The sequence below is a fragment of the Armigeres subalbatus genome, chromosome 2 (assembly GCF_024139115.2).
Source record: "Armigeres subalbatus isolate Guangzhou_Male chromosome 2, GZ_Asu_2, whole genome shotgun sequence".
In the NCBI taxonomy this organism is placed as follows: domain Eukaryota; kingdom Metazoa; phylum Arthropoda; class Insecta; order Diptera; family Culicidae; genus Armigeres; species Armigeres subalbatus.
Window position 1 is genome coordinate 139,761,006 of NC_085140.1, and position 20,736 is coordinate 139,781,741.

At 40.4% G+C, this 20,736-nt stretch overlaps 1 long non-coding RNA gene across 1 annotated transcript; it reads right to left on the reverse strand.

Annotated features, from left to right (window-relative positions):
* Nucleotides 1–5,341: 5,341 nt before the first annotated feature.
* LOC134215189 (uncharacterized) lies at nt 5,342–5,857 on the reverse strand. Its single transcript, XR_009980063.1, has 3 exons — nt 5,719–5,857; nt 5,583–5,660; nt 5,342–5,520 (listed from the first exon to the last, which is right to left on the reverse strand). It is a non-coding gene; the product is annotated as an uncharacterized LOC134215189 (long non-coding RNA).
* Nucleotides 5,858–20,736: the final 14,879 nt, after the last annotated feature.

The window sequence follows — 20,736 nt, forward strand, 5'->3', positions numbered from 1 at the left end:
CTCTATCATAATATATTCATGGCATTTCCATATTAATTTTTCACTTATCAAAACTAGCAATTACTGAGGAATTGCTGGAAAAACGCTGAAAACTGCCTTTTTCCTAAATCGATATTCGTTTGTTCATCGAACGCATACTAACGTTCGAACGTTCGGATCGAACACATACACACTCACTTGATTTTTCACTGGATCTTTCCCATTGTTTCTTTGATTTTATCACATATTCATTAACTAAGTTTCACATTTTTCTTCAACCTTGACTACCAATTAATTCACTTCACGCACAAAAACTGTTGGAAACTGCTTTCCAAAAATCGAAGTGAGAGACAAATTTGACGACCGTATTGTGAATGCAATAAACTGCGGAAGACTCAAATTTACTAGCGCAATAAGTGAAATGATGAGTACAAAATCTACGCGATGCAACTTCAATCAATCCGAACAATACAACGTCAACGCGCAAACAAAGATGTGCATACACAAATAATAATCATCTCTTTACCTTTGCCAGATTTATTTATTGGAAAAATCATTTTTGTTTAATGGATTGAATAAATAAACCAGAAATAAATATTTAATCATGTTACGTAAGCTTCTATTACATTCCAAGTGGCGTATAAACAATTTTAAACCGATAAATACCCATATATTTGCTACACCATGAACATGTCTTATGATATAAAATAAACAATTCGTCAAGTCTGGCAACATTATGCATCAGCTGACATATTTTTACCACCCCATTTCCACCCACCCCAGTTGTAAACAACATTTTATTTATCGCTGCTGCATTTTTCCGTACCAATTGCATCACTATTACAAACAAGTGATACAGTCATCAATTTTCAAAACATTGTGATGGAGTCTTGAGCCTTAACATCTTCAATGTTTCGGTCTTTTCGTATAAAATTCCTTAATCGAAGGTTTTCTCCGGATTTTATTTTTCGCCGTCTCGTGATATTTCGCAGATTCGGAATATAAGAAAATCAAATAACTATTCGAAAATAATTGTAACTCATTAATTTTTGCCATGTACACCAAGGTGCAACGAAAAGGCTATATATTCACTTCCAAGACGATTTTGTGATAGAAGGCCCGGAGACCCATAGTGTTATATACCAATCGACTCAGCTCGACGAATTGAGATGATGTCTGTCTGTATGTGTGTCTGCGTGTGTGTATGTATGTGCGCAAAATAAAACTCACTCATCTTTAAGGCACTTATTCATCTTGATCCGATTTGTTTCCTATTCAAAATTGGCCAGATCGGACTATGGGATCAAAAGTTATGACCAAAATACGATTTTTATACAAAAAACACGCTAAGAAAATCTTCAAGTTTTTTTTTAGTATGAGTATATAATGCACGAGAAAGGCACAAACCGCTAGGTCGATGAATCAGGGTTTTTTGTCTTCATCTTGATTTTTTTGGTTTCTTATAGGTAAATCTGTTGGTTATTTCATTATCTTTAAAGGTGCTAAACTTGTTTTTATCTTTCAGCATTTTGTTTCAAGGTTTGATGCTTTGCACAGAATACCACAATTTTTATTCTGTGAATTGTGTTTTGTCATCATTTTTTTTTTAAAGAACGGAGTGTGTGTGAATAGGATGAATTGCCATAAAAATGTAAATATTTTTCCTTTTAAGTTCAAAAGGCTGAGAAATACGAAAAAATCATTTAGGGGGTCGTACATTTATTACGTAAGCAATTTTTCTGGGATATTCGACCCCCCTTCCCATCATGTAAGATTTTTTTTATACAAATGATTTTTTTTATATGGTGCGTAAGAAAACGACAGACCCTTCCCCCCCTGCCCTCATAAGTGCGTAATATGTGTACTACCCTTAGGTTTTCTTTATATTGAGTACGAATTCGATGACGGAGCAAATACGGAAAGCGGTCCAATTTCAGTAATTAAAATGTCGAAGTGTCACGTTCTGAAGTGCAACAGTAAGATTAGTTATAATAAAACTAATCCAACGATTTTTCATCGGTTTCCGTCGAATAAAGCTCTGAAAAAACACTAGTTGAATTTTCTGGGACAGGACTTCAAAACAAATATCCATAATTTATTTATTTGTTGCAAGCACTTCAATATATCGGATTTCATTGATCGTATTCTTCCACTATCGCCGAAAAAGCGGAGGTGCTTCAAGGTCTGTATATTTTATTGACCAAATTTTATGAAATTTGGCCACAATATTCTTTGAAATGCATAGAATGTTTAGGCCAAATTCAAAAATAATTAGTTATAGAAAACCCCCCTGACACTAATAAAACAAAACCTGCCAAAGCCGTCATTTCCCCTATTTGATTTATTCATTATTTTTGTGATTTTTTTCAGTGGTGAGCACGCATGTTAACTTTATTTTATTTCTTTGTTTCGTGATGAGATGATTTCGTTACACTGAAATGAAGGTGGGGACAGTTTTCCTATAATAATGTTTGTACTTTATCAGTAATTTTGCGAATTTCCAGAGCAATAGGACTTAATATCTTTTAAAAGTCGAACCAGCTATTTAAAAAAATAAATCTACCTGCATTCTCGACTTATTCGTCGGAAGAGCAGTTTTCATGAAGCTAAACCATTAGGATTAGATCCAGCGCCTCATCTTGATCTCGACGACTTAATCCATATGGTCTCTTCAAAACCTGACTTTATTTTGGGCAACGAGTTCCATAGAAGTGCATGTATGATCACTGTCCCGTTGGATCAGAATAATCCAGTGTTTATAAGCCAGTTTCGCTTGCTTCAAAATATGCGGAGCGTCCGCAAACAGATACGGCTTCCGGTGCATTTGTGGATGGCCTCTAGCAACAAGCGCTTTGTCATCGAGACATCAAGGGACGCATAAATAGGCTACTTCCCATCTCCAAACAGGCCTCTGATCATCATTATCTAAAGAAAAAAGAAAAATCATATTATAAATACAATATTATTGAAAACATGGCTGAATACATACGACGACTGAATCGGATTTCGTCGAAGCAACGAACAAAAGGCGGCTATCAAAATGAATAGTGAACTTAAATGAAAAAGTTTGCACAGAGCAGTGTGCCCAGATGATCAATCATTCAGGCAATGGTCCTTAAAACGTAGAATTATGTTGTTATTTATTTGAAACTAGCAGACCCGACGAACTTCGTTTCGCCTAAAATTGATTTATTTTCTGATTAGATCTCGAGTTATGAAGAAATTGGTGTTTCATTTGTATGGGAGCCCCCCTTTCCAAAGCGGGGAGGGGTCTCGAACCATCTTAAGAACCTTCCCCGGCCCCAAAAACCTCTACATACAAATTTTCACGTCGATCGGTTCAGTAGTTTCCGAGTCTATAAGGCACAGACAGACAGAAATTCATTTTTATGTATATAGATTGTATTTCAAAATTTCAAAGAAACTCGGCTCCGTTATGCCTAATGACGCGTAAGCCTGGTAAATAAATAAGAGATACAAAAAAAATCGCGGGAATTGTTTACCTGCCCTTTGGTATGAGGGCCGAAAAGATCATCATGTTTTCGATCGTACTCACACACTCGTACTCAATCGTTTTTATTCATCATTTTGCAATAGTGGGAATAGAAACTGCACATTTGGACCTCAAAAATCTGGTTACAGATGTTCCGGGAACCTGGTTCCCCCAGGGAAGTGGTCACTTTTTGAGTTGTTCTGAATCTCAGTTTGATGTGTCGCGCAAACTTCATGATTTTGCAACACAAATATAATAGAAGACATTCGCAGAGCATCTGTGCACATTCGCCACTTCAGTAGGGTCCCTGGGAACCTGAAGCCTTCGGGGAAGTGGTCACTTTTTGATTGATTCTGAGACCCAGCTTGTGACACATCGAACTTCATGATTTTGCAACGCAAATACAATAGGTGACATTTGCAGAACTTCTGAGCGCATTGGCCACTTCCGGAGGGTCCTTGGGAACCTAGTGCCCTCAGGGAAGTGGTCACTTTGTAAGTGGTTCTGAAACCCAGCTTTCGACACATAAAACTCCATGATTTTGCAACGCAAGTACAAAAGAAGACATTTGCTCAGCATCTGGGCACATTATCCACTTCCAGAGGTTCCCTGAGAACATGATGCCCCAAGGAAAGTTCCCACTTTTTGAGTCGATTTGAAACCCAGCTTAAGGTTCCTAGAGAACCCCCGGGAGTGGCCGATGTGCCCAGATGTTCTGCAAATGTCTGCTACCACTTGCAAAGTGACCACTTCCCTGAGGGAACCAGGTTCCCAGGGACCCCCCGGAAGTGGGCAATGTGCACAGATGCTCTGCGAATGTCTTCTATTATATTTGCGTTGGAAAATCATGAAGTTTGATGTGTCGCAAGCTGGGTTTCAGAACAACTTAAAAAGTGACCACTTCCCTGGGTGAACCAGGTTCCCGGAACATCTGTAACCGGATTTTGGAGATCCAAACGTGCAGTTTCCATTCCTACTATTGCAAAATAATGAATAAAAACGATTACATCATTATTGAGAGCGTTTCCTACTAGTTATCTACGATTAAAGGGAAGTTGACCTATTTTTGACCCCATTTGACCCAGGGGACTTCCTCGATAAAACCGTACCCAAGGACCCAATCACCAAATCAATACATAATATATATAATATTGTAACGTATTATCTAGAGCTCAGTACAAACAGCAGCTTATGCGCCACTTCCTCAAATAAGGAAGACTGCTGATGCTCTTTTGGGATCCCGGCTATGAGACCCTCTTTAAGTGCGACTCTTTCAATGGCTCAAACACTACGCCAAATCTTGCACCCGAACGGAGAATAAACTTACCTGTTCAGACCCACCGTGCAAACCGAGAGAACTCTTCAGTCTATGTGAATCATAAAGTCAAATTGGCTAAATGAGAAAGAGAATAAAAATAAGTATCGAATTCATTTCAATTGAGATGTTAACCAATGCAGAATAAGCTCATATGGGTATCTACTTGGGACCAATGCACGAATGGAAATAATTAACTTTATTGGTCCAATTTCAGTGTGCACAAATTCTCTCCTAGCTACCCTGACCTTCTCTCAACCTAACTATGTGTCTTATGAGTACTTGCCGGCGCTGAAGGTCCAACGACGCGTTGATCGGGGCCCCGACAAGGATCGAATTCAGCTGACTCTCACGTTCGCTCTCTCCGTTTTCTACGCTTCGAACCAGGTTGGACACACCTTACCAAGCTTGACGTTGAAAACCAGCACCGCGCGAAAAGTTCATTCGTCGTCTCACCATACGCCTCGGAAACAAATTCGACGCAACGACCGCGTGTTATTGAGCGATCATTCCAACCGTCGCTCTTGTCGGATAGGTTAGGCGTGATTCGATGATGTTGCGCTTCAGTAGGCGGATTTCGTGTGGTTGAGAAACGAGATGAATCGTACGGGACGAAAACGTGCTCACGAGTGTCCTCGGCGCAAGTGCATACGCATCAAGTCGGCAGAGCACGTGGGTGGTAATTTGACGGGTGGCCCAATCCTACGCAAGCACCCTACGTTGTAGGGGATTTCTACAACGCAGTTCGGTTTTATTAGAAACGATCCTATTTTGAAGCGATGTAGAGCGGCTTACCTTGCTTCGGGTTCTAACTCATTCAAGAGTACTAATAGTTGCACATGTGATGCCTCGAAGCTAACTACTGTTAATAAACTAATTAAACAGTTCTTACTTATAGGGAGAATTTTACTTTTGGGTTATTGGTTCTTACCAATTCAAGATTAGCTTATTTCTCTAGGCACTAATCACACTTTTCAACTATTTAAACTTTTAACGAATCTTTCGCACTATGGCGTCGGTTGGCGTCTCTACGTTTAAACTGGCTTTTAGTAGCACATCCGCACTGGCAAAGAATCACTATTCAAATGAGAAATCGCGATGGCCAAGCTGCCTCTAGTTATTGTTTAAACTACAATTGCGCGTTAGATAATAGAACAAAGAATCCCTTCTCGGTTTAACTATTTAATCCTACCACACTGCAATATGCACGTGTGTACGAGGTATCATATTAAAACCAGGGAGCTCACTCTTTCGTATCGGATTCAAGAGATTGGGAGAGCGGAGCCAAAATTCAAATTATAATTTAACCGCGTACACTCAGAAATATCCCTGTTATCAAAGAAGGGCGAAATTGGTCTGTGTCCATGCTGAGCTTTTATAGCTATTTCATATCGATATTCAAAATGGAGATCGAATTAATAGTCGAGGAGAAGTTTAGTGAATTCATCCACAAATTGGAAGGTATTACAATTTGGCGTAACAATATAAATCAATACAAAATATAGGGTTTAATGCATCTTTTCTCCAAATTTCATGCAAATCAGTCGATACTCAAGAGAACGGTGAATTTTACTATTTAAAATCGTAGACCGGGCCGAAACGGGTTAATATATTAGCCAAATCTTATTTTCTATTGTACATTTCTTAAGACGTTTTGAATTGTATAGAAGAAACAAAAATAAATTTTGATACTGAACCCACAAACATATTTAGCTACTAAAGCCTGTCCACGTTAAATTTCGGACACTAAGACAATGTCCAACTGATTTGTAGCCATTTTATCTCTTTGGACAAAAAGGAAAACCCGCTGAAAGAATAACATAAAGCTGAGAGATTAAACTGACGTGTAAATTGATCTCCTCAGTGGTTTGTGAAAATTTTAAAAAATCGCGTTGGATGATGGGTGTCCGAAATTTAACGTGGACAGGCTTTATCTCAATTCTTTAAAAACAAGAGAATGTTTATCATTGAACGTTCAAACACAGAAGCCTTTTTTTTTCTTCCTATGCAATGCAGGGGGAATCTGCTCAACAGACATCCTGGGTTGACCAGGAAGTGCGGGGTTAGGGATCACCGAGGAGGCAGGACTACATCCCCGACCCGCTAAACCGTTTCCATTGCCGCCAAGCCCATAGTCCCTTCGGTACAACCAGAAAGTAATGCTTCAAAGGGGGGCCAGTGCACAACGCACCCTCGAGGTTAGCTGCGTGTCCTTGCAGCACCGAACATCGTAACTCGCTTTTTAGAAGAACACCATGGTATCGTGCCAGCGCATTGCCGGCTTTCCAGGTGGCCTTACCACGCCCTATGTCCTCGGAAGGTGGGAAGGGTCGACTTCGCGCCTGCTTCCCTCTGCACGACTGGTATCAAGAATGATGATGCCGCGTGCACCCCAAATTGACCTTTCTGCGATAGGGCCTATTCGCCAGCACACAGAGGGACTTGCCGACGCGGTGCCTACGCCTGCCCCAGCCTTGACAAGGACCCCTTTCCGTCCTCGGGCTCGGAACCCGCCCGGTTGACCGACGCCGCGAAAGCGACGATACCATGTTGTTTTTCGCGCGGCCACTTGTTCGATCAAAGGATCGAGTTCGACCACAGACCATGACCACCGGTATGACCCATGAAGCCGACTCCGATCCCTTGGACCACCTCTTATTTGCGTCTGAACTAGCCATCATTGAGTCCACTCGCCACCTTCTGCGTAGCTCCGAGACGATTTGGTCGATAGCCGATAAAACGGCGTTCCAGCCAACTTCATCTTTACACATCCTCCGAACTAGGTTGTCCGGGGTAGTGTCCAGACCACATGTGGCAAGCATGTGGTCACGCATTGCGCGGAAACGTGAGCACACGAACAACACGTGTTCCGCCGTTTCCTCTAAATCTGCGCACACCAAACACTCGGGCGAGGCCGAGCAAGCCAGCTGTGTTACCTGCACTTTGATTTTGCAGCACGCCTAAACGCCGGGCACATCGAACCCCTCATGGGGTGCTTGCTGTTCACAGCTTTGCTGGAACAAATCAAACAATTGGGAGGGTTTGTGCAGCATTGTGCCTTATGTCCCTCCAATCCGCAGCGTCGGCAGAGATTGCTTCTGTCAGGGCCTTTGCAGTCCCATTGCTTGTGCCCAGGTTCCAGGCACTTGAACCAAACTTCGGGTTGCTCGTATATGCCCACAGGGCATACCGACCATCCTACCTTGACGCTCCCTAACTTGACTACCTTGGAGGCTTCCGCTGCAGATAGCCGAACCAATGCTACCTGCGTCCCTGCCGGACCTTTCCGTAGCCGAACGGCTGCGGTGGGCGTCTCCACTTCACACTGTCGCCGCAGTGCCGTGACGAGCTCTTCGATTGCGGTGATCTCGTCCAGGTCTTTAACCCTTAGATTCACCTCCGTAGTGAGTGCCCTCACCTTGACCGTCTCGCCTAGAACTTCTTCCGCCAACTTCTTGTAGGCGGCGCCTTTTTGCGCCCGCTTCAGCTCGAGGATCATCTCGCCCATCCGGGTACGTCTTATTCGACGTACGTCGGCGCCGAGTTCACCGAGCTTGACGTCACTCCTCATCGCCTTCAAAACGTCCGAGTACTTAGCCTCGTCCGCCGTGATGACTAGGGCATCGCCCCTGGAGCGATTGGCGCCTACCCTAGACTTCTTGCTACCCTCATTCGCCTGGGCCTTCTTTTCGGCCCTTGACGTCTTCGGTTTCCTCTTGTTCTTGACCAGGGTCCAGGAGGCGTCATCCCCCTCTATTTCCCTGGTCTGGTGCGGCTGAGAACTTTCAGCCTGCCGTCCACCGTCTTCGCTGGCACGCCTTCGGTCGATTCGACCTTGCCCGAGTCCGCGAATCCTTGGGCCTCAGTCTGGGTAGACCTCGACTCCACCGATTTCATCGACTTTCAAAGTTTCTGCAAGCTTCTCTTGAGGTCCTTGCTGATATTATGCTTGATGACGCAAAGTCGATGATGGCGTCCAGCTGTTTCGTCGCCACCTCGAAGGCTGAAACCCCGTCGCGTTTACAGTTCATCGCCTCCACAAGCCATGGGCCGTCAATAACCCCTACCGGCGTTTTTTTTAGCCAAGAGGAAGGTTGAGTGACCCACGCTGGCGCTGCGCACTGAGCTGCCGACTATTCCCTCTAGCCTCCTAGGCGGAGACCTGAACAACCCACCTCTTGCGAAGGTGTTGTCGCCTACACTACTATCACTAATTGAAGAATTGACTTGGTTTTCCATTTTGGTCCCACGAGTTGCTCGGGAAAAGAGGTCCACCACGCCAGAGCCCAGCATGACGTGGTAAGGGACAATTACTGTGGAGGGTGCCCAGGTACCCCACAGGCTCCGTTAAAGGCCTAGCTTATTATTTCACCCCCCTGGCCATGCATCCCCTCGGCACGGGTCGCTTGACGCCTTGGGATTAGGGGTTAGGGACGATGGTCCCGGTCTAACTCGCAGTGGCCATGGGGAGGGGTCGTCAAGCCCTTGGACAAAGTCCCTGCTGCCCCAATAAAAACACAGAAGCCTGATCAACTTCATGTGTACGAAGCAGTTACAAATAAAAAAGCATTTCTCTAATCTTAATTCAGACTTCTATATAATTCAATAGAATCCAAATTACTACGAATATAACTATTAGAATTGACGTTGTTTCCAAACAATTAATAGCCTTCTCCATAGACACAGAAAAAAAATTGCCAAGGGGGAAGGAATGATAGATCCTAGAAGTTTCCCTCTGATGCATAATTCGTTTTCTATAAATTGTAATCAAACATACTTTTGCTATTGATATTCTGTACCAAATTTTTTTGTGAGAGATAATCGAAGCTATTTATTTCCATAGGGGTATGGTGTGGTATCCGTATAACACATGTCATCATACCCTTCAATAATTTCTTATACTTTCGATCGATGCACAACGAACGCTCAAAGCCGTTCGTTGACATGAATGATGTCTCGGCAATCCTAGTCTGAGACCTCAAATTACAATGCACACATTACAGTGCCTTCTCCAATTAACTGGCTTCGACTCTCTCCCGTAGGCAAATATGTATTTGGAAGGTGTCAATAATTTCATTATCATTTATCTACCACAGTAGGTTCAAGTTATACTGAAGCTGGTACCCTCTTTTTTTCAATTCTTATCTACGAGAAATGTAGGCTATTTTTTCGGTAACACATTATGTTCATGTTATGACAGTCATGAAATTTTCTTTTCTCCATCTTTGACGGAAAATTTATAACATCATTATTACAAGTTTTGTTATTTGTAACACATGTTGATATAATTGTGAAAAAAATTTGTCAAGACTAACTGGTCGGGTATAGTACGGCTCGACACAATCTGCAACGACCTAGGCGGCGCATAAAGGATCACAATTGTAAGCTTGGAACATGGTATTGCAAGTCGCCAGGTATCGCACCTCGTGACCGTGGCGCTGCAGGATATTTGCTGAACAGGACAGAAAGTGTGCAAAGGGGGCATCAAGTGGCTACTTTCTACCAAAGCTGTGGCACCACCAACGAGATTTTGCTTTATAGTGCTGGGTAAGATGCGCCAAAGCGTCAGTACAGTATCGAATGGTAGTCCGAAGCACTTTCTTCCTCCGTAAGAATATCCACAAGGCCACATGGGGATCACATAACCTAGAAACGGAAAACCAATTCGACCACGTTCTAATCGAAGGTAAACTCGTATGCGACATCACAAACGCACTTACCGCTGTACGATTTTTGAATCCGACCTTTACTCGTTGCAGTATGCCTGCGCTCAAAACTCTGGAGGCCGACGCGTAGAAATCAAACGCCACGTCTTAAAATTGGGCGGCCACAAGGTAGGGTAAGACGGTATAATGCGCCTCACCTGGCCAAAACGCCCCCCTTTGATTTCTAGAAAACTGTAACTACCTAAGGGTCAAAATCAGTTGGTTCCTACAAATATTTGTAAAACCATCATACTATGTGAATGTGGAAGTATTTTTGTATTACATAATGGAAATATTTGCAAAATACAAAAAGTTACAGTTTTGATGTAACTTTTAATGTTTGTTTGCTCAACATTCTGGAGCGACGCCAGCATACTGTCCGCAAAACTTACACTGGAATACTCAGTTGGGCAACAAAATATCTTTTCTCAGTGGTTAATATGATATGAAATTGCTTCCATCTTCAAAAATGTAACGTTTTTCAAAAATATGTTTCACTGGTCAAAACGCCCCAGTGTAGGCAGGACAATATGCCCTTACCAACTGCACACAAGCTTCCAAATTAGATGAAAACTTTTGAAATGTATTTCAAACCTGCTTAATCGGACTTATATTGGATTTTTAATATCAAGCACATAAGGATTTGTAACCTTCTTATTATGGGATTGATAAAATACTAATGAAGGGCTGAGAATCGTCTTTGGTTAAGGTGGGGCGTATTGCCCAGGCACTTTTTGAAATCCGTTTTTTCAAAAAAAAAAGCTTTATTACGTGTTATCTGTAATATTATTATATGACTACTCACGGGCAATGCATTTGCGACTTCCTGGACTACCAAATAACACATAACACATGCATAAAATGCGTTAAAAAGTAAAAAGTTATCAACGAGTTGCCTTAGGGGGGGGGCATATTATACCGTCTTACCCTACGTCCCCACATCATCTATTCACCGACTTGAAAGTTGCGTGATGTGTGATGTGCATAATTTAAGTTTTAGGGGCATTCTGAAGTCCCTTCGAAACGCTCCTAACTGCAAGATGATGATCTCACGTGTCTGCTGTTCAACATTGCTTTGGAGAGGTTGATTCGTAGGGCTCTAGTGGTACAATTTTTACAAAGTCCGTTCAGCCATTTGGTTTCGTCGATGGAGGAAGCCTATAGCAGAGTGAAATTGAAGCTAGACTAGTAATCAACAAGTCGAAGGCAAAGTGCAGAGGCTCAAATACAAATGAAACATTCACTTCTGCATAACTCGAGAACTAATTAAGCAATTCGAACTAAATTTGGCATGCAGGAAAACGTCTTCCGGGTCAACTAGTTATACCATAAATTCAAAGCTTTTTTTGCGCGCTAGGTATGCGTGTCGCTCGTCGTTGTTACGCGAGCTTTTTTTTTCTCTGGTACGTTGTCTCATCCATGTATTCACGAGTATTAGGAAACTCTGTATGACAGTACGTACAGTACTAAACAGTTCTATCACCCTTCCATTATTGATAACAAAGCAATTGAATTGAGTCATTCTTACAGTATCCGACGTAAGATCAAAGTCCCTTTGGAATAATCTTTTGTCAAGTGCCCATTAGCCTCAAACTATCTGAACAGATCCCATTCAATTTGATTGCGCTAAACACTAACCCGAAACGTTCCAGCGATATCTGCCCAAGAACACCATAATTTTACGCCGCCCATTACCCTAACGATATTGTTATTTACACTTATAAACAACGCAACCACGATGACCCACTCGCCACAATCGTTTTAAGTGATTTCAAAGACCCAACAGCAAATCCAATCCAAACCGAACCATTAACTGGCTTACCCAATCCACGATCGGTGATTATGTGGAAAAATATAGGATGGAACATGCCGGCCGCGATAAAGCACATGGCTGCACGGTCGACTCTCTTTCCTAACAACAACTTAATACTTCATTTGTATTAATAACATGATAATTTTGCCATTGAAATCATAAAAATAATCATTCTCGCTTCAATTTCGTTCGACTGTGTCCGGAATAGAAGGCATTCAATCGGAAGGGGATTGGCAGTGGGGAGTAAGTGGCAGTAAATGCTATTGGATTTGCGTTTTGTGTCTGACCAGGATGAAGAGATTGTAAGAGGAGTACTTGCATGATGGAATGGTTTTTAGGACTGAAACTATTGCATTCTAACCAGTAAACGGTGTATTAAAAGTTATTGAAAGTTCAAGGTAACCACAGTTACCAGATACATAATTTTATAAATCCGTTTTATTAACTCAAAATTATTGAAATTGAAAAATGAAATAAACTTTTCAAAACCGTCAGTCAAGATAAAACCAAAATCAATATATCCATTGAATCGCTGTTCAAAACTCTATGTTTGTTTTCGCCGTCAACAGATGAGGTTGCATTCAGCTTACCAAAGCAGCACCGACGCACCACAATCAGAGATCTCCCCAGAGTACGGAGCCGTCGCTCGTCACTGTCGTAAGTAAATCTAAATCGCTTCCAATGGCCATAATGTCTAATCGTCACGCTTCTCTGATGTATCTTTATCGATATTGCTTTCCATACTGTCATATCTTTGCCTCTTTCACCAGTCGGGTATGGATGGTTATTGGAAATCGCATCTTACTAACCACCAGAAACATCGCATGTTGTAGCTTTCTTCGGATACGGTGGTCGTTGAATTTACCGGCGACTAATAGATATAGACTTGGATTTAGTTTGTCATTTTCGTCATAACTTTTTGAAACACTTGCGGCTTTTAATAGAATTCGTTGTTTAATAATCATAGTTTAGTGTTTGGAATGTGTTTCACATTTTATGCATTTCCAAGATATCGTTAAATTTATTATTTTCTTTACATTTTGCCGTTTTTTAAACCTATTTTAAATTTATTCATGTTTTATTTATGTAAAATGTTTAGTGCCTGGTGTAAAAACAGAATCACTTGACATAGAAAACGTGTGGATCAATAAACTCAAAAGCAAGTGTACTATAATTTTATAGAAGTATTCAATCTGGGTTGATTGCTCGAAAAATAGCAAAATAACGTTCTAGAAATTGTATCCCCATGTGCCCCAAAATTACAAATCCCTATCTAAAAACCGGTTTGTAGTAACCGAATACCTTGAGCTGCAAGTGTTAATCGCTCACTCTAAACTGTTCGGGAACATGCTTAGCAATAACCGAAATCACCATCAAATAGTTATTCCGGAAATGCCAGCGAACAAGTAAATTGAAGCGGAACCATGCTGGTTGTTGTTTGTCCTGGCGACGACTACGGCGACGCCTTCGCCGCTTCCAATATTTTGATTGCTAATAAAAACAAGTGGCAAGAGTTATTGGACCACGCAGAACGAAAACACTAGAAAGCCCATAAAATCTAATGCCTATCAGATAAGTTAGTTACTTGCGAGGACGAGTGGCTCCTGGGTTTGCGGGCTCCGCCGCCCATGGTGGAAAAGACAGGAATAGAGAAACAAGGTTTGACGACGGGAACCAAGTTTTAGTGAATGGATCGTATTTTCCAAACTGTAGGTCGGAGCAACCTTTTTCGAATCGTTCGAGCATAGAGACGATTTTCGATTATGTATTTTTCGGTCAACGTTGTTGTTTCATGAAAGGGGAAATATAAATGGTGTATAAAGATAAATAGTACGAATGCTTTAGTTCCCATCATTAGTTAAGGATATAGTTGGAAGAGTACCACGATGGCAGTCAATGTGGCACCTTCCACAGGTCAATCCCACACCTCCCGCACTCCTATCCCATCAACATTCGAATGCATCGAACAAAAAATTAATATTCAAATAACTAACCTGTTCACAGCTAATTGATTCACTGTACACCCGATTTTGTTTTTACACGGATTTTTTTTTACACGGCCGTGTAAAAAAAATCCCATACAAAATTTTTGCAAAGTTTTTACATTTAGCATAATTCGTCGAGAAATCATAAAACTTTTTTTAAACGGATTTTCGAATTTTGAACTGAAAACTTTTTTTACACGGAACGCATCCCCCGTGTAAAAAAAAGAATCGGGTGTACTTCACATCTTCTCAAGGAGCATTGAAAAAATCAAGTTTTCACACACTTCTCCGCACATGAGCAGCTCGAAATGTTAATAGAAAGCAGATTAGTCTTCACTTTTTGAAATCAGTCACTAGTTTGAAGCGAAAACCTAATAAAAACTGCTATTTTTGCCTAAAAAAAACTACTAAAAACGGATCGCGGAGCGAATGTAAACACCGGCATCGGCAGCAGCAAACTAATAATTAGGGTGGCTCAAAAATTATTTTGCTCCGTGCCGCTCAGTTGATTATGTTTCATATTTTGGATATCATCCGATCTGGTCTGGCTGGCTGGTCTGAATAGGGGCTTACCATGCACTGGTCGTTTCAGGTTTGTATGAGAGTTGATATGGCGAGGTTGAATTTTACATTTTTCTGATTGTGGCGCTGGCGAGGGGGGGATGAAATATGCAAGAGCTTCAACTCTATAGACAATGCATATTGAATGGTCGTTCCAATGGTAGTCGATTTCAATCGAGGTTGCGAATCTTTAGTCATGACAATTAGGCTTCTCAGAAGGCATCAGTGAAAGGTGTAATTCAACAAAATTAGCCAAAATTTGTCTGTGATATCTATCGCACCAGGAGCAGCAATGTTGCATTTTGAGTAGTTACGCGAAAACTACGACAAGGTTGAAATTGATTACCGATTGTTGGAATGATTGGTTAAGGGAACATCCTTAAAAAAACCCAGATTAATCCACCTAGCGGCGATGATGCCTTTCTCGTGCATCGTAAAATGTACTGAAAAAATCTCATAAGAAAGGTCAAAAAAGCACTTTAGGGGAATAGATCGCATATTTTCTATCATTTGGCATATTTTTGCATTAATTACTATCTATTCCCATCATTCCTGAAAAGAATTTTTTTTTCGGTTTTGAAATTTTTTTCCAAAGGGGGACCTTTGAGAAAAAACAATGATTTTTCAATAATTCCGAAATGCAATGTCCGATCGGGCCAATTTTCAATAGCAAACAATGGGACCGCATTCCCCGTCGAATGCAACTTGTTGCGAGTAAATCGGGTAATGCTAAGTTCCAAAAAGTGTGTCTACAAAATTTGTACACATACACACATACACACACATACACACACACATACATACGCACATACAGACATCACCTCGATTCGTCGAACTGAGTCGATCGGTATATAACACTATGGGTCTCCGGGCCTTCTATCAAAAGTTGTTTTTTGGAGTAGTCCTATAGCCTTTCGGTACAACTTTGTTTGCTGAAGTTTGACGATCCATACAGATCTTCCAGATACTTCATACAAAAAGTGTGACATGGGGTAGAGCTGGGTATGAAATGCTATTTTTTGCGTTGCGTAATCAATGGATCTTTAATAAAGTGTGGTTTTCGTTCAGTGAAATCTTGTTGCTTTTAGCTATGTGAATTCAAAGTCCCTTGAATCTAGCATATTGCGCTCCCTCCGTAAGTCGATATCTCCCTTACTCAATATTCTTTAAGTCGAAGTTATTTTCCAAAGCATTTTCACCTCGCTAACTCGATGTTGTCAGAAACAGTACATGCACGATATAGTTAGAAGTTAGAAGTGAAAAGTGATAAGCGAGAAGTGAGAAATGAGATATGAGAAATAAGAAGATAGAAATGAAGAATGAGAAGTGAGATATGAGACGTGAGATATGAGAAGTGAGAGACGAAAAGTTAGAAATGTGAAATTTAAAGTGAGAGATAGAAAGTGAGAAGTGAGGAATGAGAAGTGAGAATAAGAAATGAGAAGTGAGAAAAAAGTAGTGGGAAGTGGGAAATATAGTGTAAAAAGTGAGAAATTCGGAGTGCGAAGAGAGTTATGAGAAGTGAAAAGTATTAAGGGAGAAGTGAGAAGTGAAAAGTTAGAAGTGAAATGTGATAAGTGAGAAATGCAAAAGTGAGAAGTGAGATATAAGAAGATATATATGAGAAATGAAAAGTGAAAAATGAGAAGTGTTATGTGCGGAGTCAGAAGTGAGATGTGCGAAGTGAGGAGTGAGATGCGCGAAGTGAGAAGTGAGAAATTAATAGTGAAAATGAAAAGTTAAAAGTGAGAAGTGAGAAATTCAAAGTGAGAAAAGTAAAGTGAGAGGTGAGTAGTGGGAAGTGAGAAATGAGAGGTGAGAAGTGAGAATTTTAGAGTACGAAGATCGAAGCGAATAGTGAGAAGTGAAAAGTGAGAAGTAAAAAGTGAGATGTGAAAAGTGAGAAGTGAAAAGTGATGAGTGAGAAATGAGAAGTCGGAAGTGAGATATAAGAAATAATAAGTGAGAACTAAGAAGTGAAAAATGAGATGTGAGAAATGAGACGTGCGAAGTGAGAGGTGAGAAATCAATAGTGAGAAGTGCAAAGTGCAAAGTGAGTAGTGGGAAAAGGGAGATGAGAAGCTAAATGTGTGAAGAGAGAAGTAATAAGTAAGTAGTGAGCAGTGAAAAGTGAGAAATTAGGAGTGAGAAGTAAGTTATGAGAAGGGAGTAATAAGAAGTGATAAGTGAGGACCGAGGAACAAGAAGTGAAAAACGATATTCTTCATTTTTTCTTCTTTCTTTTTTTCTCTTCCTTCTTCTGTATTCCTTCTCCTGTCTTATATCTTTCCACTCACTTCTCACTACTTAACATCTCTCTTCTCACCTCATAATTATCATCTCTCCTTCTCACTCCTTGCTTCTGTTTTTCTCACTACTCACATCCTTCTTCTCACTTCGCAACTATCACAACTCACTTCACACCACTTTCTTCTCACTTTCCACTAGTCACATGTTACTGCACACATCTCACTACTCAATACTGACTTCCGTTTCTCAGTACTCATTTAAAATATCTCATTTCTCACTTCTCAGTTCTCGCTCAAAAACATTCACTTCGAACATCTCTCTTCTCACTTTACTTAATAAGGAAACAAATTTTAACTGTTCGGTTAAACGGCATTTGGCCAAATATAAATGTGTTCCCTATCTCGATACCTCCCTAACTCGATGGTCTCTTCAATATCGAGTAAGGGAGAGTTCACTGTACAGTCAGGGCCGGGTTTATGGGAGGCCGGGGGGGGGCGTTGCCCCCACAAATCTTATGTACCAAAACCAACCTTTTTTTGTACATTTTGGGGTCCCCACATACCGTCGGCCCCCTTCCGGCAAAATCCGGCCCTGACAGTAAATGACTGTTTTCATTGTACCAACACTTTCAAAGCTTTGTTTTGGTGCTCAACCCACCTTCACCTTAAGATGTGAATGCAATGCAGGTATAACAAAGTGTGTGGCTTCAAATAGCCAGAGCGAAATGCGATGACGGCCAAACCAAAATATTTTTTTGCATATGCTGCAATGATTTTTTTCTAAGATATTTGCGCGAGACGAAGATGAACATTGATCATGCTGCATCTAAGAAATTGCTCTCCAAAATAATCCAGTCTTAACATATATAAACTTGCATTTACATTTTGAAACAGTGCGAAACAAATTTTTATACATCCCACGCAAACACGGAAATTATTTTAAGCTATTAGTGGAATGTATTTAGACGAGGTTATATAATTATATTTAGTTCCACTACTTTATGGTAACTTTGACAGATGCGTATTTCGACCTCAACAGTAAGGTCGTCTTCAGTGTCTCGTACTTGACTCGACTCGAAGAAAATGATCGCAGCTTACACTATTTATACTAGGCGTAGGTACATTAAATTATCTAGGTACATTAACTTATTTTACTACGGAGACTCGTTTGATGCGCTTAATGCTTAGGTATTAACTTGAATAGCCAGGAGCTACCATTTTCTTGATCCTTGATTTTTTGAGTAGATTTTCAAGTTCTCGGCAACATCAACTTTCCACAAGGATGTCTCTTCCCTGATGTTGTGATCATTTTCTCCAAGTCGAGTCTAGTAAGAGACACTGAAGACGACCTTACTGTGTGAGAAGTGAAATGTTAGAAATGAATATTGAAAAGTTAGTGAGATGTTCATCAGGATTACAGAGTAGTGAGAAGTAAGTACTGAGAAACGAAAGGATGATGTAAGTAAGAAATGAAAGAAGGAGGGAGTAGTGAGAAATATAGAAGCAAGAGGTGAAGACACGGCATGTGTACGGAGGACCTTTATGACAAAAAATGAGCATCACTAAAACTTCCACTATGTGAAAATATAGCTCTTCAGCTTCCAAAAAAATCTACCGAGGAATCCCAAACAACTTTTTTTTTCTCCCTGAAACGAAACTTTTTAGTTGAAAAACTATCGATTATTTACCGCGCCCCCTATTAAATGAGATTCCTGGATTTTTTTTCTTCCAATCATCATATAAAAACTAACCCCCTCCCCCCCTATTCCCCCAATTGATTATTACCAAGTTATAGTCTAAATAACTTGTTTATTTAAGCTCAAGCGTCAAAGAGCATAACGAAGCCGAACTCGATAAATTTATGTTATCCTCTGAAAACAGCTAAGACAGGCTTGGATGGAGATTATGCACTGCTTCGAAATCTTATGCACATTAAAACCCAATTCTTTCCCAACACGCCGCAAAATTTAAGCTTGTTATGTGAATGAATAAGTTTAACTGGTATCATAAAATAATTCAAAACGATTGATCATGTTAAACAATAATGGCTGGAAATGGAAGTAAATAGCTAGCGTATAAAAATCTAAAAAAAATTACTGTATTTTGCCTTAGAAATCATATCGCTGCGAGGTAAAGTACAAAAAGCAAATTCATCTTACTACAAATTATGTGGCTCTTTCAAATAGCAGCTTAGTTTTCCTTCCTTCAAATAACAAATATTAAAACGCCAGTTTCTGTGATACTTCAGTGCGTAAGTTTGAAGAAATACCCATTAGAAACTATTATTTTCAAGAATCAAAAACCGCCGCTATGAATGAACATCGTAGACATGTTTTGTCAAAAGCACACGAATAGAAATATGCATATACAGTGCCACCGTTGTTCTGATGCGGTGAGTGCTAAATGAGTTACCTTGGTTGATCCATCTTAAATGTAATTCACTTTTCATTTCATAGTCGCATTACTGCAATCACTTTCTATAACATTTAATAATTTGGCCAAGCCCGAGATCAAGCTACCGACAGAAAACGCAAACACAAAATCTGGACGATCAGAACCAGGGTAGTTTTGTGAAGGATATCTAAAGGTTTAGATTTTTAGTCAGAAAAATCGTGCTAAAGGAATGAATCTTATAAAAACAAAGCTTTTCTAAACGACACTTATTTACATGATTCTTTGTACAACCAGTAGACTTTTAAGTGATCGATGGTCTTCACTTTCATTCATCTACCTTGTAGCCTTTGCTACATTATGCAAAGGCTTCTAATAAAATTATAAATAATTATCGACAACTCATATAATCCCATAATAGTCAAAGTCCAACTACGCCAAATGATAGGCCAAAGCAATAACAATCGAGCTTGAAACGATAACGCGCGATTTCCACTGTTTTGCCCAATCTCATAACATGCTTAGGTATTTTAATACCAAATGAGTAATTATTTGTTTTGCGTTTGGTATTGTAATAACATAGTATGTTATGTCTGAAGTACCTTGCATATAAATTTTTGATATTATTTCTTTGGTATTTTACCGTCGTCGGGGGTGACAATGGGTCCAATGGGGGTGAGAATGGGTCACTGTTTCAATTGAACCACATAGAAAGCTTGTAGAATAGATTTAATGTATCTGAGAGCAAGACAACTAAATTATAAGAGACCTTTTTAAACGATTTAGTTATCCAACTTCCTTATTGTCGGTCAGAGTTCTGACCCATTCTCACCCCCTAGACCCAAAAAAGACGCATGGTGCGGTCTAGCTGAACCCCGACCATATTATTAAGTTATTTTCTCCTGCTCGGGAAGTTTCTTTCCACTTCTCATTTTCCACGTCTTACTTTTTTTTTATTCCTTTATTTATTTGATAGGCACTCTGTGTTACTTAACCGCTACTGTGCCGAGATCTACTGTGGTATTCTGCAGCCAGAATCCACACAGAATATATTTTAAGAATTTTCCATTATTCATTGTTGTTGTCGTTGCTGGTCCATCTCGTCGTGAGTCCATTGTGTTCGTTTTGTCCATGTCGTGTATCCAATGATCGTTGCATTGTCCGGTTGCCATTTATCCGGGTAACGTAGGAGGAATGCCTCCGAGAAAAACAAGTTGTCAGTCGTCATCAGGCAGCCGTGACGGT